Source organism: Meleagris gallopavo, chromosome 9 (genome assembly GCF_905368555.1).
Source record: "Meleagris gallopavo chromosome 9, MGAL_WU_HG_1.1, whole genome shotgun sequence".
Lineage (NCBI taxonomy): Eukaryota > Metazoa > Chordata > Aves > Galliformes > Phasianidae > Meleagris > Meleagris gallopavo.
This window is the reverse complement of record NC_139412.1, coordinates 4,644,488-4,660,069: the sequence shown is the minus strand read 5'-3', so window position 1 is coordinate 4,660,069 and position 15,582 is coordinate 4,644,488.

Below are 15,582 nucleotides of genomic sequence, written 5' to 3'. Positions count from 1 at the left end.
CAACATTGTTGGGAGATCTACCTCCTCATAAGCATGTCTTTTGCTCAAGGAAATTCTGTATTGTGCATGGAATAGATCCAACAGGATTTAGCTTGGAATTGAAATGCAGGGAAGGATTTTGATAGATGGACATTGTATATATACACATTATTGAAACAAACATCTTTGTGTGTCTTCAAGCAAGGGTGCCTACAGTTTCAGTTGGGGGCAACAGCAATAGGAAACACCTGGGGTTACATTTACATTTTCACAGCCCACAACTACAAGGACAAACCCATGTCTATAATCCATTACAGCACAGGGAGTTGAAGAGCTGCAGTATTTTTCACTCAAATGTGTGTGCTCAAATCATGCTGAATAATGAAAAGCTGCAACTTTGTTCAAGGACCTACATCTTCCAGAATTGGGATAATCAGTTCCCTCTGCCTCCAGATTGAGGCAATTGCTCAGTAGCATTCAAGAGAAGACTTATGGCATTATAAAACCAACATGTTTTGCAACAGGCACAGAGCACCTGAAAGGAGTTGAAGCCTCAGAGCTCCAAACAGCACCAGGTTGTTCTCAAGAGCAGCAAGTTTCCATAAAAGCCTTCAGCAGATATGTTCTTGGCCTCCTCTACTTTAGGGGGTTGTTTGTGTCCTCCCCCAGACACGAGATTAGGTCCCCTCTTAGAATACTATTTTCATTTCTAACACCTTTTCTGCTCTGAGGTTCCTATTTCTCTATAAATTCAATCCCACAGAGATCCTAGGTGAAAAGTGGAAGTCCTTGGGATCTTCATAACCTACCATGTCACATAACACTCACATGAGACTGTCAGCATCTACCATGGCGTTTAATTTTTTGCCTTCAGCTCACTGTTCTGCAGCTGAAAAGATTTGCAGAAGTCTTCATTTTGTTTGCAAAATCCCTCTATGCCCAGGACAGCATTAGTCTCATGATCAAAACCTCTGCTCATCTCATCTGGAAGAAACAGTACTTGCAAGTCATTTCCATTGGAAATCCCCTGCAGGCTTGAGGCATAAATTCATTTTATCTCAGCTCTCCTGTGGGCTGAGAAAGGATGTCACAAGCACCTGCAGCTATTACCTATGTAAAAAGAAGTGCATGAGCTTTCCTTGCAGTTTTTACTTTAGACATTATGACACCTGGCTGCTGGTGTTACTGAATATAGCACTACTGAAGTGTTTCGAAGCAAAGTGGCTAAGCATTTGTAATCTGTTGGTTTTTCCATGTGTTGCCCTATGTTTAGATTTATGCCTTTTAGATTATTTGAGTCAGACAGATCCAACTCCAGGGTTACCCCCGCAAGGTCAGGAAGCAAATCTGCTGTGTAATGCTGCAGCCAGGTGCCTTGGGGGACACCGGTGCTGCTGGAAGTGTCCCTCCAGCATCAACTGCCTGTGGATATGAGATGGAGTGAATGCTAAAAAAAAAAACCTTAAAAACCAAAACTCGATTAGCAAAGCATTGGCAATGCCTGTCGAGAACAGCAGATTCATCTTTAACATAACCACCTCTAAAGACAAAATATTTCAGCTACATCAGAAAAAAAGAAGAGAATTTTCCGTCACACTTGAATGCTTCACTTAGCACACCAATGAATCAAAAATAATTGCTTGGTCCAGCATTTTGTACTACATTAAATACAGCACTGGATCTATTGATCCTTTACACCAACAGCTCTTTGAACCTAAAGCAAGTTCCTCCCTGTGTCTGCTTGCTTCTTGCATTTTAAATGGGAGGGAGGGAAAACCATTTAGAGATCACATTATGCCAGGGGGACTGCCTCTCAGTGCACTTTTTTGTTTCTTACCATAACAAGCATCTCACTTGAGTGGGATTTCTTGCATCATTTCACTTACTGGTGGTGGCTGCAGAACTTCAACACCTGGGAAGAATTCTTACAAAGTCACACTTGATCTGCCCAATGATGCAATCCTGGTGTTTTAAATGTTTGAGCAGGGGTGTATGCTTCCAAGGATAGATTTCTGATATATTAGGACCTAAATGGAAAAGATGAAAGTGAAAGTGACCTCTGTAAGCCTTGATTTTCCAGGTGAAATTTCCATTGCAAATCACAGAAGGGAGAAATGGTTGGACTTAGAAATCTGATTTGGAGTTAATTAAAAGCATTTTCAAATAAACACATTGAGAAATGAGCAAATGCATGCAAACTACTACAAAATTCTCTGGCAAGAACCTGAGAAGGATAACCTGCCTGTAACAATGCTGCAAGAGAGTGCTGTATTGATTGCATTAACGGGGAACAACATGCAGCTGTACAGAGAATGTCTGATAAAGGACTTATAATCCAGTTAGATAAAGTTCCTGCTTTAGTTTTTTATCCACCTCTGAATATGGAATATCATTCTCACAGAAAGAAAATTAAAGGACTTCAGACGTACGGTTGGATTCACAGAAATAAGGAGATAAAACAAAACCAGCACATTAAATCAGTGGGAAAGTTGCCTTTGAAGGATTTGACACCAAATCAAGATTGGACTCCCCTGTGAGCCCCGCAGGTTTGAGAGGTCTCAACTGGAGCTGGTGCCTTTCTCTGACAACTGGCTCCAGCAGGGCCAGGATCTGACACTAGGTCTTGGATCTGACATTAGGTCTTCCACAAAAATATCTTTTTTTTCTTTTTTTCTTCTCCTTATGCCTCTGCTATGGTGTTGCTGCTTCTGCTCAGCCCCCACCCACCAACACCCTTTGGCTCACCTTTACCTGGTGGTATACATGCAGCATCCGTTATCATCTTCAGCTCTAAGTAGCACTGATGGCATTGAATCTACATCCTCCCAGGATGTCCCTTACAGACAGGATGAATCACTCAGAGGATGGCACCTCTGCTGCCATGGCTCCTTCAGAATAACCATGGAGAAATTTAATGTCACAGACCGAAATCAAGAAATCTTTGAATACATGAAACCCAGGGACAAGGCAGAGGTCAGAGATTGACACTGCTGGGAAGAAAATCATTTAGCATGAAGAACTGTCAGCAGTATCCGTTCTGCAGCCCCTCACTCCTCAATAACAGATTCTATAAATCAGTCATTTAATAACATCAGCTTCTAGGCATTCCTCCATGGGATGAGAAAGCTGTGAAAGTCTGTGCATCACATGAAAAAAATATGTTTTTAACACGGTGTGCTAATCACATCCATCCCCTCTGCCTTGAGCGTTCCAGCGAGGTGGTTAGCTTAGGGATCCTTTCCTAAATTCTCCAACCCAGACTCATCCTCAGCCCTCTGGGCGATGGGAGCCCAGCCAGAAACCTTTCCAGTAGCAGATTCCAATAGCCTTTATGAGCAGCCCACCCCAGCAGCCCTTCCACACCTGCCCATAGCCATGCTTTGGACAAACACAGTAGGTTTGCCTTTTGGAAAGCCTTCTTCAACACCAGTGCATGTCCTGGGACATCCTCTTCTGCTCCTCCCAACACGTTAGTTATCCAACACCACAATGATAAAACACTTTCACCATGACAGTGATTGGGTTGCATGCTCTGCGAGAGCTGCACAGCACCCCAGAGGCAGCAGGTGACATCGCCCCTGCAAAAAGTAATAATGAAAATTTGCTCTCTGCAATAACCTTACAGAAAGCGAGGAGACTTTTCAATATAAGTAACAGAACCCCTAGGTTAAGGGAGATTAACAGCAAAGAGCTTTATTAAGCGTGAATCATTTCCTACTTATTGTCCACAAATGCATTGGAGTGTGCTTTCCTTTTCTTTTTCGTAAGCCAAATGTGTAATTGGCATTATTAGTTTCCTCCTCCTCCTTTAGTTTTTAATTAGAGCATAGAGGGGGAAAATGCATTTTTGATATGAAGGAGAACTGAGCAAGGAGAATAATAATTCTGACTGTTTCAATTATTCCTTCATAAGATGAGCCAGATTTTTTGTCAGAGCTCAGCCTCCACAGTCAGCGCCAGATCTGAGCTGTGGCCAGAACTCACTGTGCTCTGTGGGACCGAGGCTCCAGAGATCCAGCTTTTGCCCCAGCACAACATGGTGCGTGCAGAGCTCCACCATGGTTTGATCCCAGCACTGGGGCCAGACCTTTCAAACCATTGGCCTCATTTGGAAATTGCATTTCTAGAAAAAGACAATTTCCTATCAGCAAAGTGCTGCCTTAGGTTGAAGGTTCCTTTCTTTGTAAGTTCTTATTGCTAAGGATATCTTCATGTGCTGAAAGGGATGACTGTCCTCCCCACCTACCTGCCAAGTTCAAAGTCACTGCATGATGTGGAAGTGATCACTCACCCCATCACTGCTCTGAACCTTCCTTCTGTCCCTTCCTCTCATCTTCTTTCAAAGCCACATCTCCCCATTGGATCTTTCACTCCCTACCCACCGTGGGTAGAATCACAAAATTACTAAAATTGGAAAACCAAGTCCAACCCCAACCCACCCTCACCACGTCCCTCGGTGCCACATCTCCATGTTTCTCAAACACCTCCAGTGACCCCACCATGTCCCCGGGCAGCTGTGCCAGTGCCTCTCTGCTCTTTCTGAGAAGTTTTTCCTAATATCCAATCTGAGCCTCCTCTTCTCCAGACTGAACCATCCCAGTTCCCTCAGCTGCTCCTCATCAGACCTGTACAACCAGCCTTGCCACATACACATCATGTGTTCATCTGAGCCTTTTGCCCCAAGCTGATTTATTCTCCCTGAAGTCCATCATAAAATCACACACACAGACCTCGGGCTGCAGGATTCCTCTGTCTCTTATTTCCTTCCACACCTAGTTTAGCGGAAAGAAAGTTGAGATTAGAGCTGAGGAAGCTGTATTGACCTTTGAAGGCCCGTTCAGTTATCATCATTCAAAAAACACTTAGGGAATGTTTTCCACAGAAGGCACTTAAGTGTAATTATTATTTCTGAAGTGGCAGAAATGTTTCAGGTGGTATAGAGTGTTTGCAAAACACTGTCACATGTATCTATGGAAACCACAAGATACAAATACCACATCACCAGGGCTCCATTAGTTAGTTCCATTGCATTTTACTTGCATACTTACTCCAGCAATTCACGTGCTTAATTCCAGCTTGGTTTCATTGATAGGCACGATTTTACCACAAGCGTATATTTCCAAAGCGGGTGTTAAACCGACAATCACTTCCAACCTGATCTCTGCGGCGTTTCAGAGCGAGGTGCTCAGCCGTATTTGTGTTACACGTGGCAAATGAATTTGTCTCAGCTGTGGATTCAGCATGCACACAGCCCACTGAGTCACTTCAGGGCCCGTCTCTAATTAAATGTAAGCAAGTATTTGGATTAGAGAACCCCAGACCACCAAGGAAGATGAGAACTTGTAGTTCCTTCACAAGTTTAAATCTCTCCCTCTTTCACAGAAGACCAAACACCTTGTCAATCCTCTTAAACATAAGCTATAGACTCTTCTGAGGCAGCACACTTGCAGAAGGTAGTTTATCTCAAGCACATAGCTTGTTTTGAATGGTATTAATTGTACTCCACAGCAGAGGTTTCGTTGAGCAATACCCGCATGCACCACGTGATGGTGGAAGGGGATGGAAGGGGATGATGCTGTCTGGAAATGTGCTGCTTTCAGAGCAATGGAGATACATGACTTCATTAAAAAATATCTAATAATTAAAAGAAAATAGACACTGCATATGCTATTCCCTGGAAAACGGTAACTTACATCATCTAGCTACTATGTGCGAGCTCCATACAAAAGATAAGCTTAATGGCAGCGCTTTAGAAAAGGTTTTTTTCTCCAACACAGATGCAAGAAAGCACAAGCAGACACATTCTGCGAACAGGAACACAGTCAGTTTGTTATGCTCTTCATGTCTAGTTATCATGAGGTGCTGGAACAGGCTGCCCAGAGAGGCTGTGGATTCCCCATCCATGGAGGTGTTCAAGGCCAGGTTGGATGGGGCCCTGGGCAGCCTGGGCTGGTATTAAAGGGGAGTTTGGTGGCCCAGCATGTGGCAGGGGGTTGGAGATTCATGATCCTTGATGTCCCTTCCAACCCTGGCCATTCTTTGATTCTGTGATTTTGTGATCATATCACATCAAAGATCTATTTTTGAAGAGTTTCCTGCTTTAAAAAGAAATATCTGCCTGGATTAGAAAACTGCTACCTTCCCTAACAACAGCCAACAGCTGAGACTGGTGTACCTGCGGGAATTTCTCCTGCTTCTCAGCAATGACATTTAGGGATACACACAGCAAACACGAGGAGCACTTTGGTAAACAGAGCTGATTTGTTACACTGAGCCATCCGGGCTGAGCCAGACGAAGGCTATGCTTCAGAAGATTGCATCTTCTGCCATCCCTTGGGTCTTCGTTGTCCCGATCCAATTTAACGCGTCCATTTGATTTGGAAATGGACAAACCCTGCAGAATTCATAAAGGAGTAGCTTTTGCCCAAAGTAAAAGCCCTACTTTGCTTAATACAGGGCTTAAATGCACACAAAGTGTAATGCAATAGGGAAGACTAACAGAAGCAGACATTGCTGATAAGCAAGGTGCTCATGAAGTTAGAAGTCTCTGCAACTTCTGATAGACAAAAAGACACTCATCAAGTCATTAAAGACTAATGAGGATGAAGGCAACATCAGAAACGTCAGAATGCTTACATGGGCCTGACGCATTATTCTTTGAAGACAGCTTTTGATGATTTTCTAAACAGAATAATTTTTCTCCGTTGTATTTGATGTTGACATGCAATACACAACCGTGACATTAAGAGAACAGTTTCAGCATTAAGAAGAATTCCCCCAATCTGTGACCTCCTGATATTCTCTGGGTGACACACAAAAGAAATCAGATAGGTCCTACTGTGCACTTTCCTATTCTTTGGCCACTTCCAATTCAACCTCCATTCTCCCTCCCCAGTAGGGCACACATTTAAGTGTTCCTCTCCTTATGCTGCTCTCGTTTGAGGATGGTCCATTTCTTACAGCAGTACCCTGTGCAGGGAGACATGAATTCACACAGGAAATCTACAAAGCAGAAAGTTGATCTTAGATGCATCCCAGAGCCTCTCTGGTTTTGAAGGCAGAACTGAATGGTTCTGAATGGTTATTATTGGTTTTGTGAACATTGGTTTTGCCTGATGTAGGCTGTAGGAGCTCACCAATACATCTGCTGGCTGTATCCCCTGGGGAAATGCTTCACATGACACATTCTGACTTGAATTCCTCAATAGCAAGAAATGAATTTCTTTTCGTCACAGGATGGACTCTGCAACGTAGCTTGTTTTCTCCTAGGGCCTCCAAATTCCCTGGGAGCATCTGCAGCTCAATCCTTGCTCACAGGTCCTGCTCCCCATGCCCGCATGAGGTCTTCATCTTCCCAGGAGGAATGCTGGACAGGAAAGCCTCTGGAGGAGCAGAATGGGGTACTCGATGGATGGTTTTCTTTATCACTACAGCCCCTGTGGCAACATGCTGGAGATGCAGATGGTCACCTCATGTTATTTACACAATGACTCAACAGCTGAACATGTTAACCCAGCCCCATGCTGTTAGTGAAGGAGGTATAATATCTTTGCCATGCTGAGATTTATGGCGAGGCCAACACTGCATTTGTATCCTTCAGCACCACAATGACCCAAAGCCACAGAAACTTCATCAGAGCTATTTCCAAAAGGCAATATAAAACAGTCTGTAGTGTCAGGTCTCAGGTAGGTGTGCTACCAATGTGCTATTCTGGGGCTGCTAATCCTTCAGGAAACAGGGGAGCTTTCTGGTACTACACAGTGGCTGCATTGCACAGTGAGGGAAGGCAAGGAGTAAAGCTCCTGTTGGCTGCTTACCCCACCTTACAGCTCAGTTTTGTATTTAATCATTCTGTCAATGGGCAGAGGCACTAAGCATCATGACAGACCTTCTCTAGCATGTCTTCCTTCCAAATTCCTCTCCTAGCCCTCCAACAAGGGCAGCCCATGCCTGGAGATTAAATCCTCTAGAATTTACAGCAGTGAGAAAATACCATGCATACATTAAGACAAGTCCAAACACAACCAGGCTTTCTTATCTTCCGCTTGAATTTCCTTTCGGTCACCTGGAGCTGAATCAGAAGTTGATTAGTTTGAGGGTTTTTTTAGATGGTAGAAGAAACAAATTTCATTAGAAACCTACAGCAAAGTCATGTTTGTTTTTGCTTTTGAAGTTAAAATTTTCATGTATATTTTTAAAATAAAAGTTTAAAAAAAAAATGTTTTCCCCTAAATAAAGTATTTTCCTCCCTTTCTATCAATCACAGCCTTGCTATAACATTGAGATGAAAATCTGGTATTTCATTTTACTATAACTCACTGGTCTGATATCCAGGTATATTATTCTGGCAGGGAGTGATTTAGAAAGGGGGGGAAAAAACATAATGACCAATATATGAGAATAAGCCCACTGTTCAAAGACCTAAATAAGCTCCCAGAGCATCATATTATGGTGGCAAGGGGTTCACTGTTGGAATAGAGGATCTTAGTGGTCTCTTCCAACTTTAATGATTCTGTAAGCCAGTGACCTCGCAATGACCAGCACACAACACTGAAGAACCAAAGGCCCCAACAAGATCCAGCAAATGCTAGCTTGGATTTATTCTGTGTGAAGTAGGATAAAGATGCAGCTTTACTATGCAGATTGCCAGCATCTCTTCTCAGTAACCACCACACATATCATATGGACATCCCTCATACAGTTTAGTCTACCAAAAGCTACTTAGAATGCTAAAACTTGAACACTGGAGTAGACAAAAGCAAAGAGCAGAATTAAACTTCTGTTTTCCCTTATGAATTTCACTACCAAGCCTCTGCTGCTTAACACATTCCCAATTGGCCAGAAGAGCAGAAAGGCAATAAATCCTGCAGATGATGCTAGGGTAGGGTTTGATTAATCCTGACCTCTACTGATCTTAATGGGGCTCACTCCACTGGAGTAACCCTGGCTACCCACAATTATGGCTGTTTCCATTCTACCACCTGTGAAGCCCATTGTGGTGAGCTGCATGGAAGCCACGTGGGAGCAGGGTCAACCACAGCAGTGCTGATCATATGTGGTGTAAAAACAGGGATCAGAACTTCAGACACCTGGAATTTAGGACTTAATACTTTGAAAGAGGTGAATTAACTTTTTATTTCCAAGTTCTATTTTTATTAAAAAAATAACTCCACACACTGCTCTTAGAAAGTTTCCTGTAGCCTGTATGCACTCATTATAAAACTCTAACAACATTTACAATAGAAAAATATTTCTCTACCTTTAGCTCCTTAATTCATCAGTTATAAGAGTAAAAATCCACATCCACATGAGTAAAATAGTTGCATTCATACATTAAATGCGATGAAATACAAAGTGCGTATGAGATGCCTGTGAAATATTTATTTTATTGTAAATATTTTCTCCAGTAGGATTCTGGCTTGATCCTTTGTATAATATGCAGCTCTTCCTACCAAGTGCAGCCAGTGGAAAATGGCAAATACAATTTTTCTCTCAGTTAAGAGGATGACAATGATGCCCAATACATCAATGAAATCTCAGTCTGCGTTAGCATCACTGATGGAACAGAAAATTGGATTCCACTGTCTAATCCATTGTTAATGATTTTGCTTCATAAATACACTCAGTCTTCATTATAATTTGTTGTTGGAAATAATTTAAGCTTTGGGAAAAAATATTCTTGGAAGAATCAATTATCAGGATGGCACGTCCCACTATTTTGATTTATGATTTTTCATGGATAAGAGACCCTGAATGCAGGTTTGGCTGGAAGATATAGAATGAATGCCATTGCTTCAGCCTGATGGTAGCAAACAAGGCAGGCGGTTTAGATCACATCTACAGGAAGCACCCAGCACACTGATTTCCCACAGGAGGAACTCTTGATTAATTTCATTAGCTCTGCAAGGGGTGAAGTAGGACTGCACCACCTCACAACAGTGCTGTATCAGAGTAAATCCCTCATGTCGGGGACTTGTGCCAGTAGGACAGGGTGGCAATGTGACACCACAGCACAGATGTATACTGATATAGGATATTTGTCTTCCCTGGTATTCTTCCCTTGCTCCAAACTAAAAGTCTGCTGCTGCTCTTCATCTCAAGTGTTGTTCAGGCCGTTAAAGCTTGTTACAGCAATAAAGTTCTGCACATGTGCTTAGAGCTATATTCTGGATGTTGGATGTATGTCAAACATGAGGAGATGGATAGGAGGATATTTGAGCAGTGAGGCAGGACCTTGCCACACCTCCCACCAAACATCATGCCGTATTCCTCCTAACTGTACTGTCTTAGCAGTCTGTCATCCATTGACAGCCACGAGGCACCAGCTCCTAGACACAGATTCAGTCCTTGCATGGCCAATATCTCCCTGAAGAGTGAGTCACCTGGAACATGAGCCTGAGAGGAGAATGAGACCCAAAGCTCCCTATGGGGGAGGAGAAGAGGAGAAAACCCATCAATCTATAAACTAAACAAGCCAACCAAAGATGCAGATGCCTTGGTGACAAGTAAATTCAGTACCAGGCAGTAAATGGGGCTGCCCTGAAATGTGTTTTTTAAACAAATATTGACCTTAGGAATTTACAAGTTCACCCTGGTCAGAGCAAAGGAGGTTGAGAACCTCTGGAGTTTGCATTGGTTCCAGCCAAGAAAAAAGCTCTACACTTGAAGGAAAGAGTGAGTAATATATAATGGAACATTTCCAAGAATAAAAAGTTTTGTGTTTCCTACCAAGCACCACAGGAGAGTTTTAGTATTATGCATTACTTGAATCTTAGAATGGTTCAAGTAAATACACCACAAATAGCAAAGGAAATGTGTTTCAATAACACAGGTGTCCACATGAATATATGCATGAATCCTGGCACATATTTTTGTTTTGCTAAGAATTGAAAAGTTGCCCTCTGGCATTTCTCATTGCTGTTTGCTGTAAAACTCGGATGAGAATGCAAACAGGAAAGGACACAAAAATCACTGATAATCCTGAAGAAACACAGCATCAGCCCAAAAGGCTCAGGTTACTCAAAGCTGCCTGATGGATCCGTATGGCAGTGATTAAACAGCAGCTGGGTAGTAATTCTGGAGTGCCATTCCAACTGGACATCCCATGCAGAAACAACTCATATGAAGAGTTATTCAACCAACGCCATCCCTATCACAGCACCCATCTTCCTTTCTCTCCCCAGTGGCCTATGAGCTGCAAAGATAACAGGCCATGGCTCTATAATATGTTCATTTTTGTCTTCTGAACTTCTTGCTCCCTAAATCAAAGGTACTTTGCTCTAGATGGATCTTTAATTTGCTTCTTTAAACACCCCTGTGTTTACATATATTAAGAGATCATGGTTGCAGAGAGAGGGAAAAGGATGCTATGTTAAAAATAATTTAATGGCTAGACTATTCATTTGATGATTCAGAAAGAAGCAGAAAGTTTTGCACAAAGAATATCAAAAGCTCTGATTATAAAACAGCATCTGGACTCTGCATGAATACATTGACCTGATAGAAATGTTAGCAGCCAAGAGACCACCCTGCAAACACAGCTCGACATTCAATCCCATTTCAATTCCTTGGAGCAGAGGAATCCTGGGTAACAAACCATTCTGCCAAAAACCATTCACCATAAGGACAGTACTCTTCTGCTCTGGTGACATTTATTCTTGCTCAGAAATTTGTTATTCAGTATAATATTTGCAATAATACCAATGGCCCAAGAGATACCACATTTGAGCAACAATCATGACTTTTTCCCCTTTGCCAAAACAGTCTGGCAGCTTACTTATCTTGTGGGCTTCTGCAAACAAGTGATGCTCATTCTAAGTGTGCTCCAGCCTTGCAAGCTGACCATTTGGGTGGCATTTCCACTGCTCCAACCAGAGACCAGATCGCAGAAAAGATGATAAGCAAGTGCTTATCAACAGCACTGCCTACATCCATCTTGAACTGTAACAGACCTACAATGCAAATGGTGTGAAAGACGATGAAATATTTGAAATTTTAAGAAACAGATGTTGTTTTCACCACAAACCATAGACTTTGTGGTTGCAAACAATACTGAGATGCCCGATTCCTTGAGGTATCAGACCACAGCTAAAGATCTCTTAAGACACATAAATACTTGGCCTTCTTATCTCCTTTACTGCTATTAACTCCTCTAGCAGATTAATTTTCAAGCAAGAAAGAGCAGACATACTCCCTCCCCTCCTCAGGCAGGCAACCACAGCTCCCAGCCTCTTTGCCTGCAGTGGGACCTATGCTATAACAAAGCAAGTCTTCCTCTGCAAAGATACAGCAAAGGAAGCACTCAGATTTAGTAAATTACACAAAGCTTATTTTTCTGTTCACCTTCTACAAGGCTGCTATTGTCTGTTTGCTCTACAAATTAGATACTCTCCTCACAACACTGCAGTCCTTATGATGAAAACACTAGCACTCATAGCTGCTAAGTGCCCCAGGCACCCTCCTAGAGGAGCTCAAGGAACAGATGATGCACTGAGCAAAAATCACTATGAGGTCCTTGTCACCTCTCCAAGCTGACTCCCAGATTGGATCCAACCTCTAAGCTCCTAGCAGCATCTACAGATCACCACTAGCAAGCAGACCCCGCTCATTGCTTCTAACCCAAGAAAAAAGGCAAATTCAAGCTAGATACATTCCTCCTCCTTTGCTTTGAGCCTTTCTTAACCTCTTTCGGCCTAAACAAGCTCATTAGCTTAATCAGCAGCCTCTGTAAACCCATCTCATTCTAAATGAAAGGGATAGGAAGCAGCATGGTGAAGCTATGTAGAATAGGGGTGAGAACTGCAGGGAGGTGACCATGAGCAGCATGGCTGGAAGAGGGTGAGTTAAGTGGATCTGAAGTGAGAACCCTGCAAAAACAGGCAAAGCAGAGAAATCTCCCTAAAGCATGGGCATCGTGAGACAGAACTGCTGTCAGGCGGCACCTTGGACTGGCAGCTAAAGCAACCCTCTTGGTCAGAGAGACGGAAAACTGCTTGAAAAAAAAAAGTAAACTTTTTCCCCTGTACAAGAATGCTTCCGTACAAAAGTTCTGGTGAATTTATGTGCTCCCAGTGCTGGTGCCAACTGCTCCTTTAATCCCAGCACGGCCAGGGGAGCAACAAGAGGGTGCCCACGGGAAGGGAGCACAGAGATGATATCAAGCAGCAAAGATCTGCACAAACAGTTTAGCACTAGTTCAAACATCTCATTAATTTAATTTAAGTGGAAAAGCTGTCAGCCTTAATTTTAATGAAACACTGAACCACAGGTGAACCTTGTGCCTAAGAAAACTGCAAAGAGAAAAGTTCCATATTTTGTCATCCACCATGCCGTGGCCTTATTAACCCTTGCCTGAAAGGTGATGGAAAAGCAGCACAATAACTTCTTGGGAAGCCCAGGACTTCTGTAGGCAGTGCCACATCTGCACACTTCATATTTGCAGCAGCAACAGAACAGCAGCAGTGCTTCTATGATGTCATGGGTTATGAACAGGCCCCAGAGCGAAGTGGCTGCAGCAGCAGGATGAAGGCTGCCTTTTCTATTCCTTTACTTGTTAAATTAGAGATGAGGCATTGCCCACCGAGAAGTTCCCTAGGCTTGAGTTAGGCTGTGACAAGGCTGACAGGTATCTCCCAAAGAAAAGAGCACAAGCATTGACTGGAAAGCCACCTGCTGCCATAACTGGCTGAGATGCACCTCGAGCACCTCTCCCTCCAACCAGCCCTTGCTCCAACACCCAGCTCTGGGTACAGTCCTCACTTTAGACTTAGTTTCCTCGTGTCATCCACTGAAAAAATGTGATGCCACACCTGAATGTGACCAGGAAGGTCTGGTTGCCTTCTGCCTGGTGTGCTGCTGGGACAGGGATCCCTGCTGCTGCCCCTCTCCCGATTCATGTAGTGCAAACCAGCTGGAACACAACCCCATCTGCCACCTGCTGTCCCGACACAAAGAGTCTATGCCCCTGGAGCACAACAGAAATACCTCTCCAAGATTTCAAGGAAACATCACTTTTCTCTGATTTTCTGTACATCTCAGCTTTGAAAATATGGAAAAAATCCAATGTATTCCTCAAAAGTGCCCTTATGCCTTGCTGGCTCTGGCCAGAAGCTGCATGGATGACCTAACATGGGAGAGATGAGCACCAGCAGCAGGGCAGGGGCATAGTGCTTCCTGCCTGCCTGTCTGCCTGCCCCATTCTTCTTCCTTGCCGGATTCCTGCCAGCTCATACTCTGAATATTGAATGCAATATTCCCCTGCACTGGTGCACAAAATCTTGTTCTATTTCAGCTTTTTTTTTTTTTTTTTTCCACATCCTCCTTTCACGGTGCTTTGTTTTAAGAGTGCATCCTCCACAGTAATTTCATAGGCTTCTATTCCTAGCTCCAGGAGAGGGAAGGGAAAATCTAATAATATTGATGAATAACCAAGCTGCCGCTAAGGAGTCTGCCTTTTATCTAAAAAATACCTGGTAGGAAAAGGAAAAAGGATGTCTCACTGCGGACTGTAACATAGGTGGGAGCTGGCAGATCAGGGGCTGTGCTCCCAGGCACATTGTCAACATCAGGGACGCAAAGAGTGGGAGCGCAGCTTCAAAGAGCGTGGGCAGCCTAGGAAACTTCACAAGAGCTGGCACCTTGAAAGGTGAATGCTGTTGAAAAGCACATTTGGGTTTACTTCCCTTTGAACAAACACCCACCATTTCCTGGTGTTGTCTTTACTTTCTGAGATCCGTTCACTGAAGTCAAGCAGAATAAACAACACCGTGCGAGATGAAGGTTGCAATGACTTTGGGGCTTGTTGACAAGTGTCTTTTCCAAGTGGTTCGTGCTTGCAGCAGAGCCTTCCTGTTGGAACACAGAGTCCCACCCCTGCCCAAAGTGCACAGCAATAACAACTTCCATGCAAACCCAGGGCCATCAGCGCCATTGGTTTGCAGGAAATTGCTCTGAAGCAACAGGGGACTTGATAAAAGAACAGGAAAGCGTTACTCAAAGGGATGTCAGCAGAGTTCGTGTGGAAAAAAAAAAAAAAAACAATAAGGGAAAAAAACATTATTAAATTGTAACGGATACCTTTGGGGTAAATGTACAGCTTCTCCTTTATTACCCTCAGGAGCAACATTCACCACTTAGGCTTCAGCAGGGATATAAAGGCAGTGAAACAGGTCACTGGGGTTTTAACAAAAGACATCGAGATCACTTTGTAGGTGGGGGAACTCAGGAGAAGTGGAGCTGCATGTTCTGTGCCCCCACCCTGAGCCCAGAGCCCTGCTGGGGCTCCCAGCACATCGCTATAGTGCTGCAGCTGTTCTGCCACAGCTCCTTCCCTAAAGTATCATCTCATGGTAATTAATTAAGATATTAGAGACCCCACATCTTAAAAATTGATTCTTATATTAAATAGTCCTAGTGCTAAATGAAGGGAAAGTGCCCATCCACAAACCTCCATAACTGGAGCTGTTGTGTTCTGGCATAACCAGGGGTGCACCATGTGTGCTCAGCAGATGGGCACTGATTGCCCTGGGCTGTGGGAGCTCTTCTAGACCTCACAGCTGATGCTACTGCACCAGAAGCATTGCTTACACTGTTGTCTAGCCAGAC